The 16,197-nt window shown below is 37.3% G+C and overlaps 1 protein-coding gene across 6 annotated transcripts in view; it reads left to right on the forward strand.

Moving 5' to 3' along the window:
- The window catches only part of LOC126814729 (matrix metallopeptidase-21), a 112,902-nt gene that overhangs the window by 52,414 nt on the left and 44,291 nt on the right, over positions 1-16,197 (forward strand). Inside the window, exon 1 of one of the 6 annotated variants that reach the window (XM_050540089.2) lies at positions 2,296-2,467. The exons of 3 other annotated variants lie outside the window; for them this stretch is intronic. The gene's annotated coding sequence lies outside the window, so the exon portion shown is untranslated. Of the gene's footprint in view, positions 1-2,295; positions 2,468-9,463; positions 9,738-14,647; positions 14,668-16,197 lie in introns of those variants that run through there. 2 more of the 6 variants (XM_050540090.2, XM_050540095.2) reach the window with 2 other exon arrangements.

Consider the following 16,197-nt stretch of genomic DNA (forward strand, 5'->3'; position numbering starts at 1 on the left):
CTCAGCTTTATCCGGAACTTAAAACATACTCGTTCTATGTCCAATTCTATCGTTACTTCCCAGATATGACGTCCTATCCTACTTTTCACATGTTCTGGCAACATAAACTAATAAGGGGTTCCAGATGCTAAAATGAAAATGAACATAATAATCCCGTCAATATCGAATGAAGGCCCGTCGGATTGAAATTAATATGGGGATGCGAGCGTAGCGATATAAAAATGGCTGGATTAAAATTTTAAGCGAAGAAATAACTATTGCACACCCCCTTCCCAGGTATCGAGGGGCCTGCAATATCATTGACCATTGTATATTGAATTAAAGCACCAATCGTATTTTTACAGGATCAAATTAGCAAACGAGGCGTGTAGAAGGGAAAAGTAGGTTGTGTTTTTCTTTCAAGATTACATATTGTAATTTGCTACACATCATGTTCAAGAGCTGCTTCACAAATACAACTATGACCACCCTTTTAAACTACATGTAAATGAATACTTGAATCTAACAACGACCCAAATCCACTAATTTCAAAATCTGCGTTAAGGACTTCAGATAATACAACGTCACTGGGGCTATAAGTCGGATCAAGTTAATCACCAATACCATGTTTTGTATAATATGTATTACGTAATATGAAATTTGACATATTGTAAAACGTATGAAAATCTTTCAGACGTTTATCACACCTGGGGGGTTGGATGGTCGAATGGTTAGCACGTGCGTGCTGTATCATAAGGCCTGTCATTGAGTCAACTGGCGTGGTTTCGAATCCCCGGTTGTACGTGACAAGGAGTACGGTCGCCTGAAATAAAATTAAACCATATGTCAGTCCCGAAATGACCTAGTTTGTGTCGAGTGGACGTTAAACCCCATTTCTCTCTCTCTTCTTCATCACACCTGGTTTTTTTATTTACTATATTGTTTAATACTGTATGTAGTGTTCACATTTCAATTTTAACATTTACTTAGTCTTATTATTTAATTTCTCTTAAATATAACGAAATAGTACATTGTTATAGGGTCCCTTACTATGTACGTTGACATTAGTCCGATCGGTGCTGTAGCTGTATTGCCAGTATATTACAGAACTCAATAATTCCATGAAATCTGTTATATTCGAAGATTATTTACACCTGTAAAAAATGTGGTAGATATGTGTCACGGATTAACTCTGTTCTGGGCTGTGACCTGAACACCGATATATATTTAACTCCACAAAACAATTAATTATGTAGTTCAAGATATGGGATGGTGACCTGACGGAGATTGAGAGGTCTTTTTCCCTATTAGTTTACAGCTTGCTGATAGTGAGAGAGTTACTTGATAATTTATGATATAATTACATGTTAAAGAGTATATTACACTTCACACGACTTTCTTAATTAATCGCGAACAAAATAATTGGTTTGCATGAATATTTTTGATATATAAATATTATAATTCTTTGAAATAAATATTTAAAATTGTCGAAAATGTATGAGTCATAAATTGCGTATTATAAAACAAAATCACACACGTGGAAGTAAAACACAATTTCTTTATCGGTTTAAACAGCGAGATAGATAGAGAAACGTCCACTCGACACAAACTATGGTTCAATTTTATTTCAGTAAAAGTTGCTTGCGTGAAGGGATCTTTGGTAGTGTGAGTGATGAATCGGGAAGACCCGGAGAAAACCCAATAGGTTAGACTGCCGACCCTACCCCTTCTCACGTACACGCGGGGAATCGACACCACGCCATTTGACTCAACGACAGATTTTATGATCTAAAGCGTACGCGTTACCCCCCCCCCCCTCCCGCCAAGCATAAAAGTATATTAGATATTTGTCATATGTATTCACATCATGTATAAAATTTTGTATATCGTGGTGTCTTGATCCCAAGCATGGTTTCTTGAATCAGAATCCCATTATGATATCAAAGCATGCTTATTAGCATCGAAGCAATATCATTTTTCAAATGCTTTTTATAACTTGGACCTCTTGTCTAATAGTTACTTTTGAACATTGTATTTTGCTTCTTTGACTATTGGCAAAAGTCAATTGTATTCATGGCGTTCATAAATTACGGCTGATCGGGTTCTAAAATATACCACTACTCCAAGGATGGGGCTAACTGACGATTGGTTCACTCACTACCCACGTACCGTAAACACAAACACACATATATATATAGTGTGTTGTAAACTATGGTATATACCCGAACAATAAAAATGTCAATGTGCATTTTATAAAGGGGTTACTCCGCCTTCACAACTCCTTCTTTGGCTTACAATGCACCGAGCTGTTTGTAAAATATCCATTCTTCTTCTCATTGATAGTGGGTGAGCTAGATTGGCTACCAGCTTGTTTAGTAGTAATGCATATTATTGTTCTGTGTACACTAACGAATTCGGTAAGGGATAAGTACTTAAACTGCATTGTTGACTACCAACACACCTTGGTATAAGAAATAATATTTCCAAGGTAAGATTAATTTCTTTTTCTTGGAGTTGCTTAGTATTATAACTTTTCCTTACGTAACGTTTTTAACGGATTTTATATCTAACTGTGTAATAACTATATCTGAAATGTATATTCATGTAGGTTCTAATATATTATGATATGAAACGATTAGTTGACACTTTGGTGTTTTTAAAAGAGACTTTAGATAGGTAAAATCCGTCCAGCTGATATGCTAGGCTAACTAACAATTTTTTCAGAGTGTTTGACTTCACTAATTAAGATTACGATGGTTTTACTGTTATTTTAATAGAGAATTGTTAAATTATTATCTGTGGGAATTCTTCTTTTGTGTTGTGTGTTTTCAAATTGTGATCTTGAATTTTTATTTTGTGTCTTTTCAAATTGCCAACGTGATGCTTGGTTTTGTAACTTTTCAAATTGGTACTTTAATTTTGGTTTTGTGCATTTTCAAATTGACATCTTGATTTTTGGTTTTGTACCTTTTCAAGTTGTCATCTTTATTTTTGGTTTTGTATTTGTTCAAATTACCATCTTGATCTTTTGTTTCATGTCTTTTCAAACTGTCATTCTGATTCTTAGTATTGTGTCTCTTCAAATTGTCATCTTAATTTTGTTTTGTGTCTTTTCAAATTGGCATCTTAAATTTTGTGTCTTTTCATATTGTTATCTTGATGTTTGGTATTGTGTCTTTTCAAATCGTCATCTTGATTTTGTTTTTATTTCATTTCGAATTGGCATCTTGAATTTATGTTTTGTGTCTTTTCAAACTGGCATCTTGAATTTTAGTTTTTGTTTCTTTTCTTCTTTTTGTTTGGTTTTGTGTCTTTACATTGGAAGCAGTAAATAACCATTTTACTGCCATTACATCTGAATATATTGTTTTATAAAATGTATAGTACCATCGATATTAAAGGGCCTTCAAAATATTAAAGATGCATTATGTAAGATCTAAGTGCCTATGGAAGATCTTTATTTTGGCTTCAAATGCTATATAAACTATTATTTACATTTATTAACATGGCAAGCCCATAATCAACCCTCTAGATCATCGGATGGCCGATATTTAAATGCATTAGACGATAAAATGGATAATCGAGACTTAGTCTCGTTTGGCAAGAACCACTTCTACGATAATAAACAATCCATGTAACAGCTTCAAAGACTCATAACTTCGCTCAGAATAAAGTAACTAGAATGAAATTTTTAATATATTAATTTTTCATATATTTTTTAACTATTCTAGCAAAAACTGTCTGCTCGTTATCTAAATCTTACATAATACATCTTTAAGTCCATAAATCGAAAGTGACAGAGTCGTGTAATAATATTACGTGACACATCCATGGATAGATAATACAAATAATGGTTAAAAGTTTTCTGCAGCGTCCCAAGGCGTAGATTCCAAAGCGGTTCCAAAATCCGAATCTAAGACCTTCCTTCAATTTGCGTAATCATTGACGGACAACGGATACCACTTCCCGTTTGAGTATTAAATTTTTAATCTATATGCCCATTTTTCATTTCATATTGTCGTTAATGAGAAGCACTAACGTGGCTAACGGTTTTGTATGTCCATATTACGTGAACATTATATAATCATTAGACACATTTATTCATAAACATGTTTATTACACGGACTATATTTATTTACGGTGACGTATACTTTATGACATACATATGATATTAATAAACATAAACCATTTATATTCAGCTCATCACCGTGTGTGGGGTAGTAGGTTATAATTTATTTCAGTTCACAAGTACGGAAAGCATAATTTTAGACTTAATAAGATGGACCTATACCGGTTATTAAGTTGGGAGGTATCGCCACCAGTTTCACTGCATACAGCATAATCATAAAATCTACATTTTTTAATGGACCGACCGACCGTTTTATCGTCATTGCCATAACTCGATTAGACGATATCCAATTTGTAACGGTCATAATCATTTTTATTTTACAAAATGTAATGAAATAATATGGGGTTTAACGTCCGACTTATCTGCACCGACTGGGTTAATGAAGACCACACAGTGTGCTATGAGGGATACTTTATCCGGACATCGGCACTACGTCCAGCTCTGCTGTTTTTTTACGTGCACGCCAATGTGTAAACGAGACCTCAATTTCACTTCTCATCTGAACGATTAGACACTGTCGGACCTGCACCACTAACAAGGTTACACAATGTAGAAGAACTACCGTTTTCCGGAATTTAAGAATCTTGTCCCTTTCTCCTACCACACCGCTCACTAAATATCAGTCAAAACAAAACATTACTGCAGAATATGTGGATTAATATCGTAGTTAACGGGAACTTGACTTACTAACCTGGTGGCCCCGGATTCTATTCCATCCTCGGTATCCCCAGTGGTCTCATTCCGTTCCACTCCACTAACCTCTAGGTTCATCCATGAGGGAGACACATATTCAAATTATCTGCCCTTGATGATTGTGCTATTTTCACGACCAATAAAAAAAATCGTTAAATTCATAAAAATCTGACATAAAAACATCTTCCCCGTCAAAAAGATGCTTTAGGACATCATTTTGTGTGCATGTCACTTCTTTTATATTAAATGTCTTGCAAACTTTCCCATTATTCGAGCGAACAAGCCGCCATATTATTGTGAACGTGAACTCTGGGGCTAAAACTGGTTCGTAAACTGTTTTTGGATTGGTTCGTAGAATCAAGCTACGATCAAGGGCAGATAACTTGAATACGTGAATACTCCATGGATGAACCCAGGGTATAGTGGAGTAGAACGGAATGAGACCACTGGGGATATTGAGGATGGATTCTATTCAGGTGTTGGCCGAGAACATTCTTCAGTGCCTAGTCGTTTAGATGAGACAAAAACATCAAGGTTAAGCGCGTATACCATTGGCAGCAGTTGGAAATCGACATAAAAGTAGGCTATATGTGTCTCATATTTCATATTACATGGCTCATAGCCGTCTTCATGAGCCATATTTTTGTGGTCTATTTAATTGGGCCAGAAAAGTAAGACGTTAAACTCCAATTCGTACTGAAGTTTTCTCCCTGTGTAATCTAATGGCGTGGTGCGCCTTGTCAGTGGTAGAGGGCAGAGGGTCTGAGAAGAAAAGTGTCTAGTCGTTCGGATGGTAAGAAAAACCGAGGTCCCATGTACACATTGACGTGCGCATTAAAATAACCCTTAACAGTTGGAATTAATGTCTCTCATAGACACTGTTGGCGTATGACCGTCTTCGTTAGCCAAGTCGGTACCAAAAGTAGGACGTTAAACCCATTTCATTTCATTTCATTTTGTTTAATCTGACCATCTCGATAAACTTACTACTTTTTGCCGATCAGCGATAATCGTTAAAGTGATTTGGTAGCTTCACGTATTGTAGATTAGTGAAGTGGGCTATTTTGTTCAAGCGTTCGAATGCTTATACTCAATGATATATCCAAGTAACTAAATTATCCCAACACTGACACCCCTTTTCTTATCAAAAGCCAGATTTAAACTATAAAGGAAACATTTAAAAATGATACAGTTTTGATTACCCCTTGTTTCTAACACGGTCTTTAGTGCGGGGTGTTTCCACAAGGGGTATGGAATAATTGTTTATTGATGAAGCAATTTTCGTATATTTGAAACACTTGTCGGTTATAAAACAATTGCGGCATTTAATTTTTCAAGATATCTTCACCCCCCCCCCCCCACACACACACCTCACATCTGTCCTGTATCATATACGGGGTGTTGTATGGCCGAATAGTTAGCACATGCGCGCTGTTTCACAAGGTCTGTCATCGAGTCAACTGGCGTGGTTTCGATTCCCCGGTTGTACGTGACAAGGAGTAGGATTGTCTGTCCAACCTCGTGGGTTTTCTCCGGGTCATCCGGTTTCCTCCCACTGCTAAAGACCCTACGCGCAAGCGAATTATTGAAATAAAATTGAACCATGTGTTAGTACCGAAATGACATTGTTTGTGTCGAGTGGACGTTAAACCCCATTTCTCTCTCTCTATCTGTATCATATACGAAGAATCGTATGCGACTTTTAACAATTAAGATCTGCTAGATGCGTCCAACAAAGGGATTCTACCCTGGCAAGGTAATAAAGTAAAAAAAAACATGGTAATAAAGACTCGGTGTTCTGAAAAGAATAAAAGTAAACCTTTCTTCGTCACTATATAATAATGCATTTAAAACAAATACTTATAGCCAATCGGAGCGCTGTTGAATGGACTTCTTGTTTGTTTTACAAACTTTATATAGAAAAAAAACGGTCTTTAGTTATAAGATGATTTTAGTGATAAGATATAAGTGTTTGATTTATAAATTACACCCACTATACAGCTGTGACAAATAGTCAGCCATAGTTTATTACGTTTTAAAGTGAACCGTGTATGTCTAAGTTTCCTCTAGTAAAATAGTACTCAATAGTACAAATACATTCATAAACGACTAAACGGGGAAAATGGTATAATATGAAGTAGACACGTGCCAAAATGTACTGGCTGTACTACTGAAATAAAATGAAACGAGGTTTAAAGTACTACTGTTCTGTACCCACTGGGTTAATAAAGACGGGCATGCGCCATGCAGTGTGCTATAAGGGACATTTTGTCCGGACAGCGGCACTACGTGCTACTTTTATTTCGAATTATACTGTCAAGGGTTCATTTACGTGTAAGCCAATGTGTACAGGGACCCTGGGTTTTTCGTCCCATCCGAACGATTATTCAATGTCCCTTGCCAGACGCTCCGTCCTGCACAACTGACAGGGTGTAACCACGCCGGAAAATCACGATAAGCTATCTTGGTCAACACTGGGATCCGGGGGTTGGATGGCTGAATGGTTAACGTGCGCGCGCTGTATCATAAAGTCTGTCATTGAGTCGACTGGCGTGGTTTCGAATCCCGGTTGTACGTGGCAAGGAGTAGGGTCGCCTGTCCAACCTCGTGGGTTTTCTCCGGGTCCTCCGGTTTCCTCCCACTGCTAAAGACCCCTACGTGCAAGCGAATTATGTAAATAAAATTAAACCATATGTTAGTCCCGAAATGACCTAATTTGTGTCTAGTGGACGTTAAACCCCATTTCTCTCTCTATCTCTCTCTCAACACTGGGATCGAACACCAATCACGGCTGTATTACTCGGATGTTTCAGAACATGTCCAGAAATGTTTTGGAGCCATGGTGGCTGGGGGAGTATGACTCGGGTTCACCAACCAGGAGATCCCTGTACTAGCCAAGAAAGTTTTTCGGGACTTACCAGCCTGGTGTCCCACTGTCAATAGTACAGGGTGGATGGACTGTCAAGGACACATTTTATCCCGTGGCAGTTAGAAATCGAAATAAGAGTATGCCGTTGTCCGGGCAAAATTCTCCTCATAGCACACTGATCGTCTTCATGAGCCCAATTGGAGAAGAAAACAAAAACGTTAAATCCCATATTTTTATTTCGTTTCCAAAATTGTTTCCACTTCTGAATTTAAAGATAATTTCTCTTCTGTCTTGTTTCTTGCCACAAAAATCAATATTACTCTCGTTAGAAAATTTTGTGACTCACAAGTTTTATAATTTGCTTGCTTGGTTTTATTGGCTAAATAACAGATTAAGGACTCCCTAATGTCAAATAACGTAAAACACTGGCTTTTCAATTATTGATATTATCGTTTTCCTCTTGGAATAATTGTCATTTGTATCCAGTAGCTCAGAAGACCAAGTGTTAAAATATCACTTCTGAGCAAGTATTGTTTCGGTTATCAAATCAAGTCAGTGTGCCAAAGAACACGTAATAAGGTACACAGTCAAAGTCACGTCACCTTCCCGCCCATTCCGCTTATATCATCATGTTAATCGCCAAAAGTAAACACACTCAAAGTCTGGGCATATTTTTATGTTTTATTAAGTCAAGAATAGAAATATTTGTCTGTATGGAGTTGAAGGGTTGAAGTCCTCGTAACACTGTGATATGAAAACAAGAGGAAAAGGTAGACAAATGTCACTTGACTCTTGTCCGGGCGTTGGTCGTCTAGATTTGCTTACACAGGTAGAGTTACACGTGTGGGCGTGGTGGGGATATATAGGGCCACACAGCACTGCTACGAAAATAAAGCCAGAACTAAAGTGGCAGGTTCATCTCGAATTACTCTTTAAAGAGTTTTAAATATCAACTTTTTATGATAATAAAATCCTGATTTTATGAAATACTTCGTTATATTTTTAATACAAACGAAGAATTCATTTATGATTGATATATTTTTTTTTCGGTCTGTTGCACAGAAGAATGAATCGCCAGTGTCCGTTATTTCGAATTTTTTTCCTCGAAGGGCGATATTAACAGAATGTCCAGTCAAAGTAGTTGATAATTGACTAGTGAATCATCGCCCAAGTTTTTTTACTACTAGACTAATAGGTTTTGCTTTTCTCATTAAAATACAGAATAAACTTGGATCTGGAATAAGCATATTTTCTGCATTGGTCATTAACATTTATTAATAAATCAATCATTCTGGATCCAAAGTTACAGAAAATAGGCCATGGCACAATTATTTCAATTCGCTGTATTATTTGCCCAGTAATTTATCCAACATTGGAAAAAAAATCTGCTACTTGTTGATATACGTACCTTAATGAACCCAACTCCTGGCTTATTATTCCCACTAATAGCATTAGATTTGTTTTCAAAGAAAATATACCACAAGAAATTCTATTGGTCCCGATATAATGCCTATATCGCATAACACTGAATACAAAACATTCGGGAACGTTTTCTCTTTTTTTCTGAGTTTTGTCTGGGACAGATGCAACTGGCTGGAGTCAGTTGTAAGAGAGAATAAAATCAAAGGTCCTTTTAAAGTGATCTGTGTGACGTAGTCTTTACTACACAACAACGTAATAAGGACGTCATTAAAAGTGGGCAAATTACTCACACGTTGTGTTGTTACCTACGGTGCTCGAATTAGACTGGACAAAAAAAAGAGCTGAACTGTGCATATAATGCTACGGGTGACCTACATGTAGTTTAGATACGAGACAGGAGAGAGTATGTCTAAAGGTTGTGATGCAATAAGTGGATTATATATATGTTATATAGGTGTATTGTCAGGAGGATTAATATTTATTCTTAGTTCTGACACGAGACCAGCAATTTAATCTGACCTCATTTTCTTTAATCGTGTTGATACAAGGCGGTATTTAATAATGTTGATAAGCCTTTTTGCAGTATTACATCGGATAAAACATGCAAGATGTGTGCACTCATGTTTATATATTTACAGCTTATAGGTAATCCCTTTTTTATATAAATATATATTTACTATTTAATCCTAAGCTTATTTCATTCACTTTTGTATCCTGATATCAGTGTATGCATATCAGGTAGACCTATCAAAGTCACCCCATATACTTACTATAAATATTACCTGTTATAAGGTGATTCATTCGTTCATTCTTAGCAACACATTAAAAAAGACTGTCTCTTTATCATTCATATAGGATATACTTGCGTATCTATATTGTACAATTAAAAACTTGTTACTGCACCTTGGGCATGAGAAGCAGGGCTGTATCGATACTAACATATATATACGGTAAGGCTTTATAATCTGTGTATTGCTCAGTGCACCATTGTCAGTGGTGTAGGACGGAGGGCCTGGCAAGGGACAACGTATAGTCGTTCGGATGGGACAGAAAACCAAGGTCCCGTGTAGACATTGGCGTGCACGTAAGTGAACCCTTGCCAGTATAATTCAAAATAAGAGTAGGCCGTAGTGCACTGTCCGGGCAAAATTTGGATGGTCGGTTTGAAACGAGCCTGGTTGTAAAAATGTTTCGGTGTTTCCACCCTAAATGCTCCCCTAAAACCCGAATTCGCGGTTGATCTTTCACACCTTATTGTGCAACTGGATGCATGACTGTAACTATGATATAAATTCGAGGGTATTGTGAACTATCTTTCGTGCGCGTAATAATATGCAGTTTTCATTGATAGGTTTTGCCTTTTGTTACAGAGCTTTTGATTTGCATATATTACATGAATGAGTTAGAGGACACAATGATAGATTGTGACAATTTTCCTAAAGAGAACAACAATAAATACTTGCTTCGTGGGCGGTAGATTCAGCGAATTGATGTGCCTATTATTACAACTGGTGTCGAAGATGAAACTCAATTGTTAGAAATAGCTAATCTCGCTGAGTGATTAATGGAACAATGAAGAATATTCATTTATCTGCCCAGTTATAAATGTGTTTACTAAAATGAACAATGCTTGTGTGTACAAAAGGGTGTAAAATAAATGAATATCAGTTTGGGTATGCTCATAAATCCTTCCTCACTTTTATTGCAGAGGCCGAATTGATATTGCGTGGGCCGAATTGAATTTGATATAAATTCAAGCCCGCAAGCCTGTTATGCTGACTTCTGACTTCAAACTGACAATGCAAATAAATAGACATCGCCAATAATGAATCTTGGACGCTCTGTGGGTAGGGTGTGCGGGGGAGGGGGGATATATATTGGACAAGGTTTAATATGGACCTCCAATATTGTAGAGAGAAATAGGGTTTAACGTCCAGTCGACACAAATTCTGTCATTTCGGGTCTAACGTATGGTCCAGTGTTATTATAATAATCTGCTTGTGCGTAGGATCACGGAGGATACAGAAGGACCCAGAGAAAAAAAAAAAACTCTCGAGCCTAGACCCTTCTCCTTGTCACGTTCAGGCGGGGAATGGAAGCCACGCCGATTGACTCCATAACAGACCACTAGAATACCCACCTTCTTCTATATTGGAGAACGGTGGCTATTACCGCACACTACATCACAGTAAGGGGGTGGAGGGGGTGGGGGTACTTATGGTTATCACATACTGCAAGCAAATGTGATAGTCTTCGCAACAAAACATTTAATCCCTCGGTTATATGTTAGTCCCAGGTTAAACGTTCCGCAGATTTCGCTAATACCTGTCATATCGTCTGTGTTAGGTATAAAAAAAGTGTGTTCCTATTTTAAATCATCAGTTGACACTCGTTGACAAGATACACATCAAATATAAATTTCACAGAGGTCACATTCTGTTCACCGTATTATGACTAGTGTCTGAATGGGGAAAAAGGAGTGCAGAGTGATTCATTTTACAACATAGCATTTTAGTTAGAATATGACACAGTTGCATTTTATTAATATCAACAAAATGTGTTCTAAATTTCAAACACATTTTTGTTTTAACAGATTTTGTATTGGATTTGAATAGTTTTAAAACTTTATGCCTACGGAAAGATACATATAGTTTATAATATTTCAATTTTGCGGCAGATTCTAATATAAGTAGGGGGTTACGGTTGCTGAGTGGGTAGGATGCTGGGTCGCTAGCCTGGAAGTCGAGTGTACGATCCAGATTTTCCGGCGTGGTTCCCCTTGTCAGTGATGCAGGACGGGGTGTCTGACAAGGGCAGCTGTCTAGTCGTTCGGATGGGACGAAAAATCAGAGATCCCGTGTAGACATTGGTGTGCACGTAAAAGATCCCTTGGCAGTTGGAATTCGATATAAGAGTAGGCCGTAGTGTGGCTGTCCGGGCAAACTTTCATTCATAGCACACTATATGGCGTATGCCCGTCTTCATTAGCTCAGTTCGGAGCAAAACAGTAGGACGTTAAACCCCATTTCATTTCATTTCATTTCTAATGCAAGTACAATTATATGCGAATATTTAAAGTACTATAACAGATAAATTAATGAAATGGGGTTTAATGTCGTGCTTTCTGCACCAGCCGCGCTAACGAAGACGAAATAATAATAGAACTAAAATGTAATAAGACTGCAAGGTTTACGTCTTTCGTCGGACTTGGACTTACATTATATTACCCCGGTCCCCGGACACATGACATGCTGACATGACATAATCGTTGTGCTACATTAAATTGAGCATACAGTGTATGTTATAAGACAAATAAAACAGTGAGAGTTAAGATCGATCATGCATGTCATCACGTTTTTACAGATCTAACTTACTAAGCGATGTACTGCCCCTTCACCTGAACAGTGAGAGTTAGTATCAAACATGCATGTTATAATGTTTTACAGATATAAGTCGCTAAGCAATGTACTGCCACCTCCACTGAACACTCAGAAGATAAGCTATACATGGGAAAGTCTCGGCCCTTTTTAGTAAATCGTCAACTCACGAAATTGCCTTTAACATAAATATAGCTTTGTCACCTAATCTTTAAATTTGGACACCTTGTCTTAATAAGATAACCCCTCATACCACACCTTTTCTACTGGGATATTTTAATGTTTCTTTAGTTCTATATTCGTCGTATCTATGTTTACTTACGGCTTATCATATTGACTCTGGACATACCTTGTTTATATAACTTCCAGATGACCATCATACCACTCCCTTATTGACCTTAATATAGTCCCATCCCCTTTAAAAACCTATGTAACTCATATATAACACGTTCATCTATTTTATTAAGTGATGCATCTATTGTACAATTGATTTCCACATAACCACCACACTGGTTCACCGAGTTGGCTCACTAATCGGTGTTGGCCGAGAATTTTCTCTGTGATTTTCCAGTGTTGCCTCCCCCCCCTTGTCAGTGGTGCAGGGCGGAGAACCTGGCAACGAACGATGTCTAGTCGTTTTGGTGGGACGAAAGCCGAGGTCCCGTGTACACGTTGTCGTGGAAGTAAAAGAAAAGGTGACAGCTGGAATTCGAAATAAGAGTACGCCGTAGCGCTACCGACCGGGCAAAATTACCCTCATAGGATTCGTCATTCGTGGCGCACCTCCGCCTTTGTTATCCCGGTTGGAGCAGAAGCCTGGGACATTAAACCCCATTTCATTTCAATTACAACCTCACCCTTTCGGACACAAAATCCAAACTGTATATTTAGAACTGTTGACCTGCAGGTAATCTCTTAATGGTCACCTTTCTTATCATAATATCCCCCACCCCCTACCCGCCCACTTCACTCCACCCCACCCTCTTCACTCTATAAATAAATGTACGTCTATCATGAAATTTAGATCGGTCGCAACTGTAACACCTGATAATTCTAGATGACCATTGTGGGAGTTATTGACTGACAAAATAGTGTAATCAGCAAATGGACTGTTCCCCGTGTACAAAATGCACGACAAACAGCGGTACCAGGTGTCCGGGTACGACTGACTTCTAGTTGACCACCATACCACTGACCTTAGTAAAACATCACCCACACGAAAAAAACCCGAGTAATTCACACATAACACATGCATCATAAATTGTAGATGTATAGTACTTGGAACTGAATACGATTGACGTCTATAAATATGTACATTAGGAAATGTTATGTTTTTAAGGCCAAATGACGAGTATTTGTAGTTGTTATAAGTTATTTACTCAGACACTCGAGAATCACGATATTGGATTAATGTTTCACTTCTGAAAACACCGGTCTGGAGCCAGGGTTGCCTGTATTTTTGTTGGTATGTAATAGGTCAGTGGTTTTGTCTGTTAGCTTCTGATTTCCGTCTGGATGATCTCGGGATACTTGTAAATCACACGTGTTACAAGTAGTAGGTTACATCCTTTCATCATAATGCGCGCCAAGACACGGAAGCCAATAACGCCCCCATCTCCAATGCCAGGCAGTTAGTACTATTGCCAACTGTAGTATTTCTTATCGGAACTCAAAGTTAGAATTGCCTAAGCGACTTCAGTTTTTGCAATCTATTTAAAGTTTTTTTTAATGACTACATATCTGAAAGTACCGCATGCCTAGCGGGTCGCTTATATCTACTACACGTCAGATATATGATTTACTATAATTCAATATTGGACTCCAGAATACACCATCGTTTTCATTAAGGAGTTCATCTTGTTTTAAATCTGCTGCCTGCCAGTATATTGTTAAATGAATTTTATTTACGGTTAAATAATGCGACGATGTACATGGCCATGAACGAACGAACGATTTTAAGACTTGACAAGGCAGCTTATTGTTGTTCGTCTAAGCTCCCTATTGTTATTGGACGCCAGGTTGTCCTCCCACGCTAAAGTTGTAACCTTACATAAAACGTGGCACGTTTCGCCAGACCTTTACTTCGTGTTGGTTTTGGCGATTGTTGATAATCTAGAGATTTATCAATGAGTATTTTATAGGAGAGTGGATAGTGTAATAGTAAGATGGGTGATATCCGTGCTTTATATTCCAAATGGGTATGTCAATCTTTGATAATAGAGTTGTACAATTTTCGTACGACCCAGGGTAATTAGCGCTGCTTCGGTGCATTGTCATGATGTTTTGTATATTGCCAGGGTGCAACTGTTATGTTGTTTTGTATATTACAGTATTTATTATCGGAACCCATTGTTGGAATTGCATGAGCGACTTCAGTTTGTATCAGCACGCATTTAAAATAAGTTTGAAGTCCAAGATTTGCATTATTACAAAAGCCGGTAGTCACTCGCCTATAGATCTACGTGGGGGCCTTTATTAGGTATATGAATGAATACGTGAATGAAATGGGCCATACTTCCTACATTTCTGCGCCAATCAGGCTAATGAAGCCGTTATCATTATTAGGTATCTTGACTTAAGATATAATACCTGAACACTGCATCCGCCACATTTAGATGCAGTTTAAAATTGTATTTCATAAGTTTAAATCAAACTAGGGAATTCATCCAAATAAGTGTCAACGCAAAAATGATTAACTGCAAAAATTACATTTATAAAAGAAGGAACTAGCTCTCTAACTGGGGCTTTTCAAAATAACTTTTTTACGTTTTGCAATTTTTCTCACTTTTAGTTATGGGGTGGTTTTATAACCCCGTTAAATGCATGGGAAATTCATATTATGATGCATATATTGTCTAAACGTGAGTTTTATAGCATTCTTTGATAATAAAAAAAAACCAAAGACCTAATTTTTCTACACACACAAGAAAATGAAATTAAAAATAAAATATTTTAATGTCTTAAACGTTATTGTTAAAACAGCGCATGAATGATTAATTGTAGTCAGTTATAACAAGTAACTTGTATGACACAAATTATTTTAATGTTTCTCAATGCCAGCTGGGATTATGTTATCAGACATTTGTTATGTCATGCAGTTCATTTCGTATTAATATGGATGTATAACTCTATGGCAGGTACGATGCTGGTTCATTGCGCAACACGCACGAAATGGTCAGAATTATATAGGTACACAGACTGCGACGAAAAAGACTTACCTCCCATAGCTTCCTCAATGACATCGATTAAAGTACACGCACTTTTATGGTTACCGTGATAAATACATAATTTGTTTTTCTTTTTTAAATACGCCCAGTTAATAAAATCAAACACTTTTACTTCTTCATTCTCTTAATTGAGATGTTATAAAGCATAAATAATTATTTAAGGTGTGGTGTCTATTGTCCTTTCGTTTCTTTGCTCTACCAGGGCTTGTCTAATCCCTTTAAAGTTTTTTTTATGACAACATATTTGTAAGTACCACATGCCTAGTGGGTCAGAGATATGATTTACTATAATTCAATATTGAACTCCAGAATACACCATCGTTTTCATTAAGGAGTTCATCTTGTTTTAAATCTGCTGCCTACCAGTATGTTGTTAAATGAATTTTATTTGCGGTTAAATAATGCGACGATGTATATGCCATGAACGAAAGACCGATTTTAAGACGTATTAAGACTTTAAGACACGGGAACTTATTATTGTTCGTTTAAGCTGATTATTGT

This window comes from Patella vulgata, chromosome 3, assembly GCF_932274485.2.
Source record: "Patella vulgata chromosome 3, xgPatVulg1.2, whole genome shotgun sequence".
Taxonomy (NCBI): Eukaryota; Metazoa; Mollusca; class Gastropoda; family Patellidae; genus Patella; species Patella vulgata.